Raw genomic sequence first — 17,487 nt, 5'->3', positions numbered from 1 at the left:
AGACGGGTCATATACAATATGTACAACAACCAAGAGGGAATAATGAGAGTGGACGTTCAAGAACGAAGTGCTCCTATTATAAAGGGTGTAAGACAAGGCTGTAGCCTTTCGCCCCTACCCTTCAATCTGTACATCGAGGAAGCAATGATGGAAATAAAAGTAAGGTTCAGGAGTGGAATTAAAATACAAGGTGAAAGGATATCAATGATACGATTCGCTGATGACATTGCTATCCTGAGTGAAAGTGAAGAAGAATTAAATGACCTGCTGAACAGAATGAACAGTCTAATGAGTACACAGTATGGTTTGAGAGTAAATCGAGAAAGACGAAGGTAATGAGAAGTAGAAGAAATGAGAACAGCGAGAAACTTAACATCAGGATTGATGGTCACGAAGTCAATGAAGTTAAGGAATTCTGCTACCTAGGCAGTAAAATAACCAATGACGGACGGAGCAAGGAGGACATCAAAAGCAGACTCGCTATGGCAAAAAAAGGCATTTCTGGCCAAGAGAAGTCTACTGATATCAAATACCGGTCTTAATTTGAGGAAGAAATTTCTGAGGATGTACATCTGGAGTACAGCATTGTATGGTAGTGAAACATGGACTGTGGGAAAACTGGAACAGAAGAGAATCGAAGCATTTGAGATCTGGTGCTATAGAGGAATGTTGAAAATTAGGTGGACTGATAAGGTAAGGAATGAGGAGGTTCTACGCAGAATCGGAGAGGAAAGGAATATGTGGAAGGGACAGGATGATAGGACATCTGCTAAGACATAAGGGAATGACTTCCATGGTACTAGAGGGAGCTGTAGAGGGCAAAAACTGTAGAGGAAGACAGAGATTGGAATACGTCAAGCAAATAATTGAGGACGTAGGTTGCAAGTACTACTCTGAGATGAAGAGGTTAGCACAGTAAAGGAATTCGTGGCGGGCCGCATCAAACCAGTCAGTTAGTAGACTGATGAAAGAAAAAGAAAAAAAAAAGTTCTGGAGTGGAACTAAAATTGAAGGTGAAAGGGTGAAAGTATATCAATGATACGAACCGCTAATGACATTATCATCCTGAGTGAAAGTGAAGAATTACATGATGTGCTGAATCGGAATTAACAGTCTATTGAGTACAAAATATGGTCTGAGAGTACATCGAAGCAAGTTGAAAATAAAATAGCAGAAATGAGAACAGCAACGACTGATGGTCGTGTATTCGATGAATTTAAGGAATTGTAGTACCTAGAGAGCAAAACAACCAATAACAGAGGGAGTAAGGAGGACATGAAAAGCGGAGCAGAACTGGCAAAAAGGGCATTCCTGGCCAAGAGAAGTCTAGTAATGTCAAACATAGACCATAATTTGAGGAATAGATTCCTGAGAATGAACGGTTGGAGCACGGCATTCTATGATAGTGAAGCGTGAACTGTGGAAAAACCGGAACAGAAGAGAATCGAAACATTTGACATGTGGTGGTACACATGAATGTTGAAAATTCGGTGGACTGATAAGGTATGGAATAAGGAGGTTCTGCACAGAATCGGAGAGGAGAGGAATATGTGGTAAACATTGACCAGGAAAATGGACAGGATGATATTACATCTGTTAAGACATCAGGTAATGATTTCTATGGTACTAGAGGCTCCTGTAAGGGTAAAAACTATAGAGGAAGACGATAAAAATACATGCAGCAAATAATTGAGGACATACGTTGAAAGGGGCAGAGGTTACAGACTTAAAGCCACCAACTATTTAATTATCAAATTGGAAATTCTATAGGATGTGACACGTTGGAGGGGAGAAGGAACGCTGCAAAAGCCAAGCCATATCAAATAACAATTAAGCCGATGTGGTGTAGGAAAAAACAGTATACTGCGAGCAGGGTAACTTTAACTGTAATCACTAATGTTGAAAACCAAAGGACAACTTCCGAACCATAACGCTCAAATAATGTGGCTGACCAACAAAGGTAGTAGGCAGCAGAGCAGCTCACACGGACTCAATCTTGCAAGCAACTCCGTGAGATGGCACACATAGCCCAGACGACAGCTATTTCTGCCATACACCGTGCTGGTCCTGGAAGGGTGTGTATGACACATCAAATAACACTCGCTTGAGCTCTGGAATTAAGTGGTGTAATTTATTTTTCTCTATCTTGTACAGTTTAGAAATCATTAATGTTCAAAGTTACCTTGATACCGACTCATGTCTCTCTTTGATCCAGGTGATCTAAAATGGGTCTGAAATGTGAACAGAAGATCGAAATCATCCTTATACCAGGGGAACGCACCCACCAAACAATAGCAGTTGACTACAACAGACGGCACCCAGACAGAGAACCTGTATCTCACAGCACGGTGGCTCACGTGATCACCAAATTCCGGGAGACGGGATCTGTTCACGATAGGGCACGTAGTGGGTGACCAAGGACTGCCACCAATGAAGAAACTGCAACTGCGGTTGTTGCGTCGTTTGTGAAAAGTCCTAAACGAAGTACCCATCATGTGGCCCTAGCATGTGGAATAAGCCAAACCTCCTTTTTCCGGATATTGCACACCAATAAGTGGCATCCTTACAAGCTGTAGATGCCACATAGACTTAACAAGAATGACCCTGATCGCCGGTTGGAGTTCTGCCTTTGGACTACTGAACGACACGAACTGGAGCATTCGTTTGCCAAGGGCATACTGTTCAGCGAGGAGGCGTATTTCCCTCTGAACGGGGAGCTTAATCGGCATAATTGTCGATACTGGAGTGACTCAAATCCAAACTGGGTTGCCCCAATTCGAGAACATAGTCCAGTGAAGGTGATGGTGTGTTGTGGAATACGGGACACCCGCATCAATGGGCCATATTTCATTTACAAAAACCTTAACTGGACCACAGTATATGATGATGCTGCTGCAGGACCTTGTGTTCCGTTCCACACTGAACGCTGACGGCATTTGCCCATCTTATTTTTAGCACGATGGAGCCCCTGGACACTATGGCAGTGGTGTACGTGAATGGTTGGAGGAACAACTGCCAGGGAGGTGGATTGGTCGCCGTGGTCCCGTGGAGTGACCGCCCAGATCCCCTGACTTAACGCCCCTTGATTTTTGTCTATGGGGACATCTTAAGCAGTTAGTGTATACTGAGAGCATCCGTGATTTGAGACACCTGCAGGAACACATACAATAAGCCTGTGACCAAATTGCAGGAGACACTCTCCTCCGTGTGCAGTCAGAGTGGTTTCAGCGACTACAGTTTTGCATTGCATGGGATGGACAACACGTAGAACATGTGTTGTAGCACTTGGCATGAAGGTAATTTCCCATCTTTGAATATTAATAACCTCTAAACTGTACAAGATAGGCAAAAACAAATTACACCACTAAATTACAGAGCTCAAGCGAGTGTTGTTTAATGTGTCATACATTCCTCTTCCCATTTAAAAAAAATGACTTGAATCCAAATTATCGGATTTCAAGATGGCGGCCATGAATGATTTCCAAAAGTTGCTGTCCCACTTCAAACCTGTGTTCCCATCATCTCATTTCAATTTTCCATTTAATCTTCCAACTTATGCAGGGGTCCAGGGACTTTTGACTCGCCCTTTGTATCTGGGAGACACACATATCATCCAAATCCCCCTCCCCCCCTCGCTTGTGGTGAAACAGTGGGAGGGTAACCAGAACTACCTTCTTCCGACACTTTAGGACCACCACTCGGTCATCCGTTCTTGATTTGGGTCAAATGTGCTGTAGGTTTTTCCCAGGAAGCTCGCCAGATACCTCTCCAATTGCGAACGTGTGGGGCATTATTGGCAGGACTCTCCCACCAGCTCGGGATTTTGGTGATCTAACACACCAGTTGGAGAGAATTTGGCACGATAGGGCATCTAACAACCCATTTAATGCCAAGCTCAATAAATGCTTACGTAATGGCCAGAGGCAGACAAATTCCTTATTGATTTGATCAATTTGAGAAGCTCTTCCATTTGTTTGTCTGTACATGTAGATCACATCCATCGATTTCCGTCTCATTCGGATAAATATATCGTGGTGTGTCGTTTTTGGTCTTAGAGTTTATATTTAATAAAAATTAAAAAGCAGTTTTGAACTCAAAACACATGTATTTAAAAATGACCGGTTTCAATCCGTTTTAGACAATCATCAGACCAAACTCCACAGGTGGCAAGCAGATACTGTGACATGGAGGAGGAACCGAATCTACGAGTCAGCAGTTGAGATGTCTCCTACATGACATGTTTCATACATACGTTTCCTGCTTCTTGTCGCTGTAACAGTCTTCCACTTTTGGTCTACTTTCGTCTGATGATCGTCTGAAACAGACTGAAATCGGTCATCATTGTTAAATAAAAGTGTTTGTGTGATCAAGGCTGCTTGTTATATTTACTACACAGAAATTACCTATGAAACTTCCTGGCAGATTAAAACTGTGTGCCGGACCGAGACTCGAACTTGGGACCTTTGCCTTTTGCTTGCAAGTACCCTGCCAACTGAGCTATCCAAGCACGACTCACGCCCCCTCCTCACAGCAGTACCTCGTCTCCTACCTTCCAAATCTCATTCAGGAAACATTCCCCAGGCTGTGGCTAAGCCATGTCTCCGCAATATCCTTTCTTTCAGTAGTGCTAGTTCTGCAAGTTTCGCAGAAGCGCAGAAGAGCTTCTGTATAGTTTGACAAGTAGGAGACGAGGAACTGGTGTAATTAAAGTTTCATATCAGCGCACACTCCGCTGCAGAGTGAAAATCTCATTCTGGAAACATCCCCCAGACTGTGGCTAAGCCATGTCTCCGCAATATCCTTTCTTTCAGGAGTGCTAGTTCTGCAAGGTTCGCAGGAGAGCTTCTGTAAAGTTTGGAAGGTAGGAGGCGAGGTACTGGCAGAAGTGAAGCTGCGAGGACGGGGCGTGAGTCGTGCTTGGGTAGCTCAGTTAGTAGAGCACTTGCCCGCGAAAGGCCAAGGTCCCGAGTTCGAGTCTCGATCCGGCACACAGTTTTAATCTGCTAGGAAGTTTCATATCAGCGCACCCTCCGCTGCAGAATGAAAATCTCATTCTGGAAACATCCCCCAGGCTGTGGCTAAGCCATGTCTCCGCAATATCCTTTCTTTCAGGAGTGCTAGTTCTGCCAGGTTCGCAGGAGAGCTTCTGTAAAGTTTGGAAGGTAGGAGGCGAGGTACTAGCAGAAGTGAAACTGTGAGGACGGGACGTGAGTCGTGCTTGGGTAGCTCAGTTGGTAGAGCACTTGCCCGCGAAAGGCAAAGGTCCCGAGTTCGAGTCTCGGTCGGGCACACAGTTTTAATCTGCCAGGAAGTTTCATATCAGCGCACACTCCGCTGCAGAGTGAAAATCTCATTCTGGAAGTTACCTACATTTCTCGAAGACAGCTGTTTTTAAGGACAAGTTGCCACGTACTGTGGACGTGCAGAAATGAAAACAAGTGAGACACTAAAAACACGTGGTGTCGTGTCAAGCTACGATTAGGCACCCAGAGTTTAGTTTATTCTCTGACGTAGTGCAAGTAAAATTTGGATGTAGCATATATGCTACGCCTGATGAAGATAAATGGGGGTATACAGAAGCAAAAGCCGATAGTGTTGTTGTATTGTACGATTAGAAGAGAGTGACGGGATTCATTACATGAATTAAATGAAACAGATGGAAGCGATATAAGATGTATTGGCTATGCTTACAATGTTTGAGTGGGATAGTCAGCTGTCCAAGGCGTGCTGATCGGATTGTTGCGTAAAAATGTCATGTAAATCTGTGGTGCACTGTGAACGTGTTTTCGAACTCGTTCATTGTGTGAGTGACATCGCATCCTCTGGCAGCAGTCTCTGTGGTTATTAAGAGCTGATTGGCTCAGACCTATTGTATTGTGTGTCTTCGTAAACACACGCACGTGACAGGGTGTCATGCAATCGACAGGTTCCATACGCCCTGAGGAGACCGCTAATGGGACCGTGGCACGCGCTCTGAATTATTCAATTCCCATCCTGTGCTCGTTGACACACGCCCGTCACCCGTAATGACTCCCTGTCCGTATTCTGCTGTGGCATGTAGCGGGTGTTTAGGTGCATGCTTGTTTTTTTTTTTTTTGGTAATGTATATCGCGTATTAAAACGAATTACGGGTGTGTGTGTGTTTGGGGGGGGGGGGGGGGGGGAGGAAGGGGGGCGGGTAGAGCGTTGTTAACACAAACGGAATCTCAAAATTACACTTGACTTTAAGTGCCATTTCATAGCAGCCGATCGGAACACAGTTAAATCTCCAGATATATTTCATCACATTCGACAATAATAAAACAAATATTTCATTTTACAGCTGGTAGTTAAAAAAATATTTTTCTGTAGTCTTTCAGGCACATCATTAAAACAATAGCACTCTTCAATATAAAGGATGGAATGGGTATAAATGCAGGTATTTTTATACGCGGTACTTTAATAAGTACACACATCAGTATGAGGTTAGTTTTGCTCCGTATCAAATAGTCTTACTACAAACATGTGACAAACTTTATAGCTTGATGTTTTCTGATTGGTCGTACGGCACCACTAAGTGTAGTACATATGTCAGTATAGATCGACTGTTTTGCGTACACAAGTCCACGCTTCAGGACCTGATCTGCAGCCCATGGGAAAATAAGCATTAATGGCTTGCTATTATCACATGTACTTGGAGGCACTAAATAAAAACATACGACTTGTAATGGCTATAATCATTACTCTGCAAATGATGTAAATAGTGATGTAATGTTTTTCACTGCACAATCCTCAGTAACCAATAGAAATATCTGCACTTCCTATACCCTTTATATACTACAGAAGCACAATCGTTCACCTAAAGTGATAAAACTGAATGGTGTTGAGCTATTTCGAAACAAAGATGTTACAAGTGTTTAAATTTACATTAACAGCAATTTCGCAACTAGTGTTACATCCTTCATAAGAATTACGAAAGTCTTTTACAAGTAGATACCCGTCTAAAAATATATATGACAAATATAAGTCAATTAGCTTGGCACGCACGGAACCCTCGACATTGTTACGGCGCAACTTAAATACGTTAGTTGCCAATGGGCAATAATTTATATCAATGGGTCAAATTGAAAATTTGTGGTGGACCGGGATTCGAAACCAGGTCTCTTAATTACTAGGCAGATGTATGACCATTACCCATCCAGACACAATGGTCAGCGCAACTCCACGGACTAGCCTAGCACGCCTCCTGTCAGACCCAAATTCTCATACTACACATTACTGATGTAGTACCCCTGCTCGTTAGCGTCATTGCTCGTGGTATATCACTGATTCATATAAGAGCTCGAGCTTGGTGTTCATCTGCCCTGAGCGGATCACTGGTAGCCATCACTTTAATTACGCATGTAGTGTTCTGTTTTCTTCGGACATGTTCAAACACGGTGGGACCACACTTTACATACCACACACATCTGTACAATCTCGAAGCAGTAAAGTGAAAACAGACTCAATAGCCTCTATCGGAAACAAACATACAGTGAATCACTGTCAACAGACGACAATGTTAATACCAGTGATCACTGGCGTGGGGCTATTTAACCTCTTCGGAGCACAACTGAGGAACACGCCAGTATAGTCCCGTCATTCCCGCATCCATCATTATCTAAATTTACATCTAGATCTACGGGATACTCCGCAAATCACATTTAAGTTCCTGGCAGAGGGTTCATCGAACCACCTTCACAATTCTCTATTATTCCAATCTCATATAGCGTGTGGAAAAATGAACACTTATATCTTCCGTACGAGTTCTGATTTCCCTTATCATGGTGATCGTTTCTTCCTATGTAGGACGGTGTCAACAAAATATTTTCGCATTCGGAGGAGAAAGTTGATCATTGGAATTTCGTGAGGAGATTCCGCCGCAACGAAAAACACCTTTGTTTTAATGATGTCCACCCCAAATCCTGTATAATTTCAATGGCACTCTCTCCCTTATTTCGCTATAATACAAAACGTGGTACCCTTCTTTCAACTTTTTCGGTGTACTCCGTCAATCCTATCTGGTAAGGATTCCACACCGCGCAGCAGTATTCTAAAAGAGGACCTACAAGTGTAGTGTAGGCAGTCTCCTTACTAGATCTGTTACATTTTCTACGTGTCCTGCCAATAAAACGCAGTCTTTGGTTAGCCTTCCCAACAAAATGATCTATGTGTTTCTTCTAATTTAAGTTGCTCGTAATTCTGACTCGTAGGTACTTAGTTGAATTTACGGCCATTAGATTTGACCGATTTATCGTGTAACCGAAATTCAACAGAATCCTTTTAGCACTCATGTGGATGACCTTGCACTTTCCGTTATTTAGCGTCAGTTGTCAATTTTCGCACCATTCAGATATCTTTTCCAAATCGTTTTGATCTTCTGATGACTTCACTGGGCGATAAACGGCAGCGTTATCTGCAAACAACCGAAGACGGCTGATCAGATTGTCTCCTAAATCGCTTATATAGATAAGGAACAGCAAGGGACCTATAACATTACGTTGGGGAACGCCAGAAATCACTTCTTACTCGAAGGCCTTTTCCGTCAATTACTAATAACTATGACCTGCCTGGCAGGAAATTACGCATCCAGTCACGTGACTGAAACGATGTTCCATAAGCACGCAATTTCACTGCAAGCCGCTTGTGTGGTACAGAGTCAAAAGCCTTCCGGGAATCCATAAATACGGTATCCATCTGAAATCCCTTGTCAATAGCTCTCAACACTTCATGCGGGTAAAGAGCTCGTTGTGTTTCAGAAGAACGATGTTTTCTAAATAGTGTTCGCCGTGTGTATAGGCCCTTTTCTTCGAGTTAATTCATAATGTTCGAACACAATATACGTTCAAAAATCCTGCTGCATATCGACGTTAATGATATGGGCCTGTAATTTAGTGGATTACTCCTACTACCTGTCTTGAATATTGGTGTGACCTCTGCAAATTTCCAGTCTTTGGGTACGGATCTTTCGTCCAGCGAACGATTGTATATGATTGTTAAATATGGAGCTATTGCATCAGCATACTTTGAAAACAACCTAATCGGTATACAGTCCGGACCAGAAGACTTTTATTAAGTGATTTAAGTTGCTTCACTACTGCGAGAATACTCACTTCTACGTTACTCGTCTTGGCAGCTGTTCTTGATTCGAATTCTGGAACATTTACTTCGCCTTCTTTTGTGAATGCATTTCGAAAGGCTGTGTTTAGTAACCCTGCTTTGGCAGCACTGTCTTCGATAGAATCTCCATTGATTTCGCACAGAGAAGGCATTGATTGTTTCTTGCCGCTAGCATACTTCACATACGACCGGAATCTCTTTGGGTTTTCTGTCAGGTTTCGAGACAAAGTTTCGTTGTGGAAACTATTATAAGCATCCCGGATTGAAGTCCACGCTAAATTTCGAGATTCTGCAATAGATCGCCAATCTTGGGGATTTTCCCTGTGTTTAAATTTGGCATGTTTGATTGGTTGTTTCTGAAACAGTGTTCTGACAGGTTTTGTGTATCAAGGAGGAGCAGCTCCGTCGTTTGTTAATTTATTTGGTATAAATCTCTCAACTGCTGCTGATACTGTTTCGTAGAATTCAGTCCACATCGGAACGTGGCATGCATACATCCACCTGGACGCTGTACTCCGCACACGGCAGCAAGTATGGGAAACAGACAGCCTGACCTCGCTACTTATAGTTCGGTATTGCCCTCGTTGCTCAGCGTTCGCACCTTCCTGACTACAGTGTACAGACGGCCAGTTCACCAATCCAGTCCAGCTCGTTCCTTCCTTGTTGCTAGGAAGACTGTTTGCCGAGCCTTCGCTTTAGCTGATTCTGTTTCACTTGCTCCAGGCTACAGGTAACACCAGCCAAACAACAGTGGCAGCAAGGTTTCTCTGACATCGATAGACGATACAACAACAGAAACATGTACTGAAAACCTACCAATTGTAATAGTACCAACGTTGATACGCTGTGGAGCTACAAAATTAAGAGAAGGATTTGTGAAATACGGCAAAAATAAAAATAAAAATATTGAAATCATAAAAAAGAACCGATGAAAACAGAAGCGAGATTTCGAGCATATAAACTTGAAAGACATCGTCCTGCTGGTGAGTGTAAGAAGCTGAAATTGTTCTCCAAGAGAGAATTATGGAGTAGGTCTTCCACAGAAACCAAGGAAGAAGACTGGAATAATTTTAACAGAAGAATGGGAATAACAACACATTTACCTGATGAAAGAATATTAGAAGAAATGGTTCAAAGGGCTCTGAGCACTATGGGACTTAACAGCTGAGGTCACCAGTCCCCTAGAACTTAGAACTTCTTAAACCTAACTAACCTAAGAAGATCACACACATAGCGGTCGCACTGTTCCAGACTGAAGTTCCTAGAACCGCTCGGCCACACCGGCAGGCAATGTTAGAAGAATTCGAAAGGTTAGTTACAATTATTCGCTTGACCCTTAACACCATCGGTTCGGAAATGATATTGAAGGTACGCGAACACAAAAGCAGATGCACCACTTAAAAAGGTTGAACACAGTCCACAGTTTGCAGTTTCCTAGCTAAAACTTAGGCAGTGCCTTCCAGGCCAGCGACACTATGGCACTTTAACAGCACTGAGATTGGGTGGGCCACAACACTACTTATGTTTCTACTAACATAAAGAAGAATAGAAAATAAAAATAATGAAGTAACAATAGGAAAACAACATGGAGTTATATTTACGCTATTTGTTAACATACTTCGTTTCGTTGATGCTAACCTTAGCACATCTCAAAGGTCATTCAGCAAATTCCTCGGAAGTGACGGAGTCGCTAATCGCTTTCATTACCCGGTACAATTATCTGGGAACAAGACAGTATTTTACCTTATTGTACTTAAGGCGAGTAGATCTAACGGTGTTTCTATTGAACTTTCTGAGTTCACAGACCTGGTAGGTCTCGAGAACTGTTCTCCAAAGTGCTAATGAGTGTTATTCGAGAGTACAGAAGTTCGAGTCGTCGGTAAATTGGAGAGTAACTTCTGCTTGTTTAGGACTTGGAAACGTTCTTTAATTTTTTTTTAAGCAACACGTTCTTGCACTTGCAAATTTACACAGTAATTAATTTACCCCCACGTAAGACGTGTTTGTGAAGGAGGAGGATAAGATTTGTGACCACGTGAATAAACACGGTCGGACTTTCACAACATTCTATGAAACACTAACCAGTGCAATGCAAGATAGATTTCTATGTCATGGGCCGTATTGAGGGAACGCCGTATTATTATACAGCTCGCTGCAGATAAATTGCCGTATTTAGTGTTTGTATCAGAATTTCCGGGAACTGGAACACGTGCTGATTCAAGCTACCGAAAAATTAACGCTATACTGTCTGTTAGCGGTATAAACGTAGATACCGTGAGTTAGTTGATTTTTCTATGCGTCTAATAGTCACCCCAAAGCACATCACATGCTTTATATTTGATGTTTTCTGCAACAAGGTCGTAATTGTGCTGCAAAGTAAACCACGCCTGCCTGTATAGACTCTACATTTTGTGTCCGCCATCCACACTTCAATACATGACCTATTGTCGAGGCGAAAGTAAAAGATTAATGGGTTGATTGTGTCATATGTACACGGCGATAATAACCAGCCTTAAAGCTTAGTACTCATAACATGTAGAGTTATTACTCCGCAAGTGAAGTAAATACTGATGTACCTTTTGGGGTGGATAGCACCAAAACATTGATCGCGTACATGACTGCAATTTGATGATTCAGTCAAAATGGAACGTAGTCATCAGCTATTTCATGACTATGACAGACGAGTTGAAACGCAGAGCTCGTGAATCACTTCCGGACTGTAGATTGGAAGCATCTACATGACTACTCTGCAATTCACATTTAAGTGCTTGGCAGAGGGTTCATCGAACCACAATCATACTATCTCTCTACTATTCCACTCCCGAACAGCGAGCGGGAAAAACGAACACCTAAACCTTTCTGTTCGAGTTCTGATTTCTCTTATTTTATTTTGATGATCATTCCTACCAATGTAGGTTGGGCTCAATAAAATATTTTCGCATTCGAAGAGAAAGTTGGTGACTGAAATTTCGTAAAAAGGTCTCGCCGCGACGAAAAACGTCTATGCTGTAATGACTTCCATCCCAACTCGTGTATCATATCTGCCACACTCTCTCCCCTATAACGTGATAATACAAAACGAGCTGCCCTTTTTTGCACCCTTTCGATGTCCTCCGTCAATCCCACCTGGTAAGGATCCCACACCGCGCAGCAATATTCTAACAGAGGACGAACGAGTGTAGTGTAAGCTGTCTCTTTAGTGGACTTGTTGCATCTTCTAAGTGTCCTGCCAATGAAACGCAACCTTTGGCTCGCCTTTCCGACAATATTATCTATGTGGTCCACAACTGTATATTAGGCCAGTAGGACCCTAGATCTTTTGGTGGAGACAGTGTCTACCGCTATTTTGACCCATCATCTTGGATTACATCACGGAACTGACGTCAGTGGTGTTCCTGTGTACTTGGTCCAGACCTTGTGGTGAAGACACTGTTTCCTGCCATATTGGATAATGGTACTTGCGTCATCAGCTGACGGGTCAGTGGCCATCTTGGACTGCGTCACGGTTGAGAGTACCCTATGCCACCAGTACTGTGTACTAGATCAGTTGGAGTTCGAACCTCGTGGCGAAAACGCTGGATGGGTGTATTGCAGCAAATTGTTTAAATAAAGATTGGTAAATGCAAAATAATAAAGACTTATATCCAGCACAGGCCGAGTCCTACGTCCTCCAATCCATAGAAGGAGGTGGCAGTTGGGTGACTTAGGTTAGTGGCTTTGCCTTTTCTTTCCCGCCATTTTCTTAGGTTAGTGGAGATACCCCAATTAACCTATTTCCCTGCAAAAATTCAAACTTCGCGCCAGTTCATAGGATGAGGTGGCTGTTAGATGACTTAGGTTAGTGGAGGTAGCCCAAGTGACCTACCTTCCAACCATTTCCTTAGGTTACTAGAGGTAACTGGTGTATTGCATTACACTGATGAAATTTGAGCTTCCCACCATTTACTGGGGGAGGGGGTTAGGCTAGTTTACATAGCCCAAATGACCTATCTTCTCACCAAAATTCGAATGTTCCTCCAAAATACGCCATCTTTGATTACGTCATGCGTTGTCCAAGTCTACACACCATCATATTGGATGATGTCATCGCCGCCATCTTGGATACATCTGGCAACAATGCTGAGTGTGCTTGTACGCCGCTTGTTCCTGTACTGTACTGTTGTTCAGTAGACTCTCTTTAGTCATCCATAGAAATGTATGCACTCGTACACTGTATCAAAAGGCGTTGTTTTTCTTACAATTTGTTGGATTAATACATCGGTGAAAGGTTATTGGTTGATGAAAGGTTCAAAGGTGTGGCTGCTCCCCGGACGTGAAACTTCCTGACAAAACTGTATGTTGGACTGGAAGTAGGCCCCAGAAGCACGCCAACCGTGAGCAAAGCTCGCACCGACGAAGCTATCCTGGCACAACCCACGACTCCATGTCACAGTTCAATAACCGCCGGTACCTCTCTCTTATTGTACCTAACTTTATATAAGCTCTCCTGTATACCGTGTTGAACTTAAAACATGTGTCATCTGTCTTTTGATTGGTCTGATGAGCGACCCTCACGAACTCCTCTGTTGTGCCAACTTCTGCATCTCAGAGAAGCAGTTGCACCATATCTCAATCATTTGTTGGATGTAATCCTGGCTCTCTCTTCCCCCAAAGTTTTCATTCTCTACAGCTTCCACTGTCGTAATGGAAGCTATTCCCTGATGTCTTAACACATGTCCTATCATCCCGCACCTTATTCCTGTCAGAGTTTTCCATAAGTTCCTTTCTTCTCTGATTTGATGAAGAACATCTTTATTCCTTAACAATTCAACTAATTTTCAGTATTCTTCTACAGCATCACATTTCAGATTCTTCGATGCGCTTCTTTTTCTGTTTTTGCACAATGTACATTTTACTACCAAACAATGGTGTGCCCCAAACCTACATTCTCAGATATTGCTTCCTCAAATTAAGGTCTCTGTTTCATACTAGTAGACTTCTCCTGGCGAGAAATGCCCTCTTTGCTGTGCTTGTTTACTTTTTATGTCGTCAATGCCATCGTATGCCATGTGTTGTTTTCCTTTCAAAGTAGCAGAAATCATTAATTTGGCCAGTTTTGTGGTCATCAATTTTTATACTAAGTTAATAGCTAATTTCATTTCTGATATTCTGCATTACATTTCTAGTTGGATCAACATTCCAGGAAGAAAGGATATTGCATTTAAACCACATCATGGAAGTTGTTAACAGAATGAAACATTTACTGTGCAGTGGAATGTGTGCTGTTCCATAAATTTCTGGTGGATAAACTGCTCGCTGGACTGGAACTCGAACCCAGAACATTGTCTTCCATGAACTGGATTATGTAACTGCATGCAAGGGAAAATGTTGCCAGAGATGAACTTGGAATGTATTGTTGGCGAACAAACACTGTAGGTTTTCACCCATCACTTGGCCAAGGTGAAGCCAGCAGCACCTAACATGTGTGCGTGTAGATACACAAAGAATTACGCGGTAATCTACAGTGAAGTTAAATGTTTAAATAATGTTGCAAAGCCCGGCCCGATTATGCAAAACTATGGCAATGTTAAATGTTTGGAGATTCAGCATGATTTACTGTTTGGTTTCTTCAAAAATCCAGTTTATACGAAATATCAGAAGAGAGTAATATTAAAGGAAGAAAGATGTACTTCTGGCTTTCAGGTCTGTTTTATGTAAAAATGAATGGTAGAGGTTTTCATGAAACTACCTCCTGTACTTTTTGAATTATTAGATAAAAACTGATTTTTGGACCATAAACTGTAAAAATATGTTAGGTTGACTTATAATTATAATTAAGGTACAAAGCTGTAATGACAGCACAATCCTAAATAAATGTAATGATTGAACTGAACCAATTTTGAATATAACAGGCCCTACTTTGATTTGGTCAAGGTACAGAAATTAAAAAAAAGACAGTTCAGAGTTCACAATTTACCCTCCGATCCGTTTGAAAAATTATGGATGTTGGAGTTTAAGAGGTATCAAGCTGAAAATTTTGTACAACAAAAACGGACTACAGTTTTGCTCCGAAGGAAATTGGCAAAATTGTTAGTCTTCAACTAAAAATGATATAAATAGTTTTGTGGTTAAAGAGGGTGCTTATTAAGTACTGCTGCAGGCGCTCGAAGCGTTCTAAAAGCAGGTGTTCCGGTTGCCGTTCGCACCGAAAGTATATGAAGACTGACGCGTCTTCCTTTGGGAGATTATTCGATCGTAGTCAGTCATATGTGATGTGTCTCGCAACATTTCAGAAAGTGCCGTGATTTAGCCTGGGAACGTGTCCGTTAAGACTTAGATAGCGTTAATGATGACTGGTATCATTGTTTTTCGATCGAATAAGATACTTTGCTTATCAGGTGCAAATGAGTGAAAGTAAACTTTGATGAATAATAATTTACTGGAAAGCCTGCGTTTCGTTTTGGAATTTTTGTGTTGGGTGCCGCCCACTATTCTACAGAGAACCGCGTGGCAAAAGGTTAGAAGATTCTCCACTTAAAAGGTGGGCAATTAACTCTGCTTAATTGAAAGACAGAGCGTTGGTAGCAACAGTTGTAACTTCCATTGGAATCATCTCCGAAATTTTACGAGTTCTGGATATTATTTTAATCAATCGCAAAATTATTTCTCGTGGATGCGAACTATTACCAGAATATCCTGATTTGTTAAATTACAGTAAACTTTTATTTAACGTTATAGTTCCTGACTCCTTTTAACTATACGTGGAGATTTGGAACACTTTATTTCAGTTTCGGCGAGCTGAGTTGTGACCTTATAGACTGAATATTATGGCCCACACGTTCTTTAGCTCTTTCTGGCTTTCCGCATAAATAATTTTCCAGCTATAGTAAAAGACAGTGGTATTTCAACAGTGACACAAAATTTAACACCTTCAAAACAATTAACAGACCTTTTATTTTTATCTACCGACCCACAATACCGAGGCAAACAAATTATAAATACAAATTTTATTCCATGACATTTTTCGATTGCAGACCAATGATGTCTACTTCTAGCTTCGATATTTCGGCATCTTTGACAGAATCTCAGGAAAGTTGTAAAACTCAGCGTAAAGTGACTGCCAATCGTCACCGAAATATATATGCAAGAATTAGATGTCATCCAGCTGCAACCTCGAAAACTTATGAAATACTCGTTACGCCCGGAAAACTCCAAGATGCATAAGACTAACTTTCATGACATCCATATGAACGAAATGCAGTGGGTGGTCCGCTACACCCGCTTGTAAAATCTGAGGACCTTCGTTTGAGTTATGGTCATCCAAAATATTAACTCCTCAAATAGAAAACTTCATTTAATTGTTCAAATATGTTGTCAATGACTTCTTGTTGAAGAGGATCTGGGATTAATCAAAGTTTTATTTTTATCATTTATAGCCCATTTGAATCAATTGACACCTTCAGAATGTTCGCTGGTTTGTTCTCTCCCATTTTTCGGAAACCGTTAATAATGTTAAAGCAACTAATTCACTCACGTTAATATTCGGAAACAAAATCTTTATGATTAGAACAGCAGATGCTGCTGCGGTCAGAGTTTACATTAATCGAGTACATAGCGTGTCGTATGATCATTTCTGAGCGCTAACCAACCGTGCGGAAATCTATGTTCACATCCAATTGCCCACGTCTCGTGTTAGGACTGCTGTAGCATAGTCGAGAATGTGATAATTTACGTGTAAAATCGGTGGGGAGGTCTTATATTAAAATGATTTTCATGCCAGTATATGGAGTGTTCAGGTTAAAAAACTGCTACCCGATGAGGTTCTTAGGGACAGAAATAACGCAAAGCTTTCCAGTTTTAGTCGTGATGCGAAATAACAACCGACCCTCGAAGGAAGATACGATCCTTGAAAATGTATAACTCTGTTTCGGGCAGATATCAGAATCGAGACAGAAACCCGTTAACCTACAGTCTAACCGTACTTTAGGTTCCTGTAAAGTCACTTTTTTTTTCAATTGCAATTTACTGGCTTTCAGTACGCGCTCATACAGCCAGCTCAAAAGGGGAAAGACAATTCAGAATATTCATTGGGGTCAAGCCGTACGAAGTCACATAGGCTTAGAATTGTCATGTGATGCCATGCAGACGATTTTCGTGTCAGTTATGACGATGCGAAGGTAAGTACAACACAACACCCAGTTCCAGATCGGAGAAAATCCCCGTCCCGAATGGGAATCGAACCTCGCCCTTTCGGTTAGCAATCTGACTCACTGATTCCGCTGCTTTCCAGATGGACGTTATGTCGTGTTGAATGGCTACTATGCATCTTGCATTCACAATTCATAGGAACTTTCTCCGCCTTCCTTCAGT

The sequence above is a fragment of the Schistocerca gregaria genome, chromosome 5 (assembly GCF_023897955.1).
Source record: "Schistocerca gregaria isolate iqSchGreg1 chromosome 5, iqSchGreg1.2, whole genome shotgun sequence".
Classification (NCBI taxonomy): Eukaryota; Metazoa; Arthropoda; class Insecta; order Orthoptera; family Acrididae; genus Schistocerca; species Schistocerca gregaria.
Note: the sequence above shows the minus strand (reverse complement) of the source record.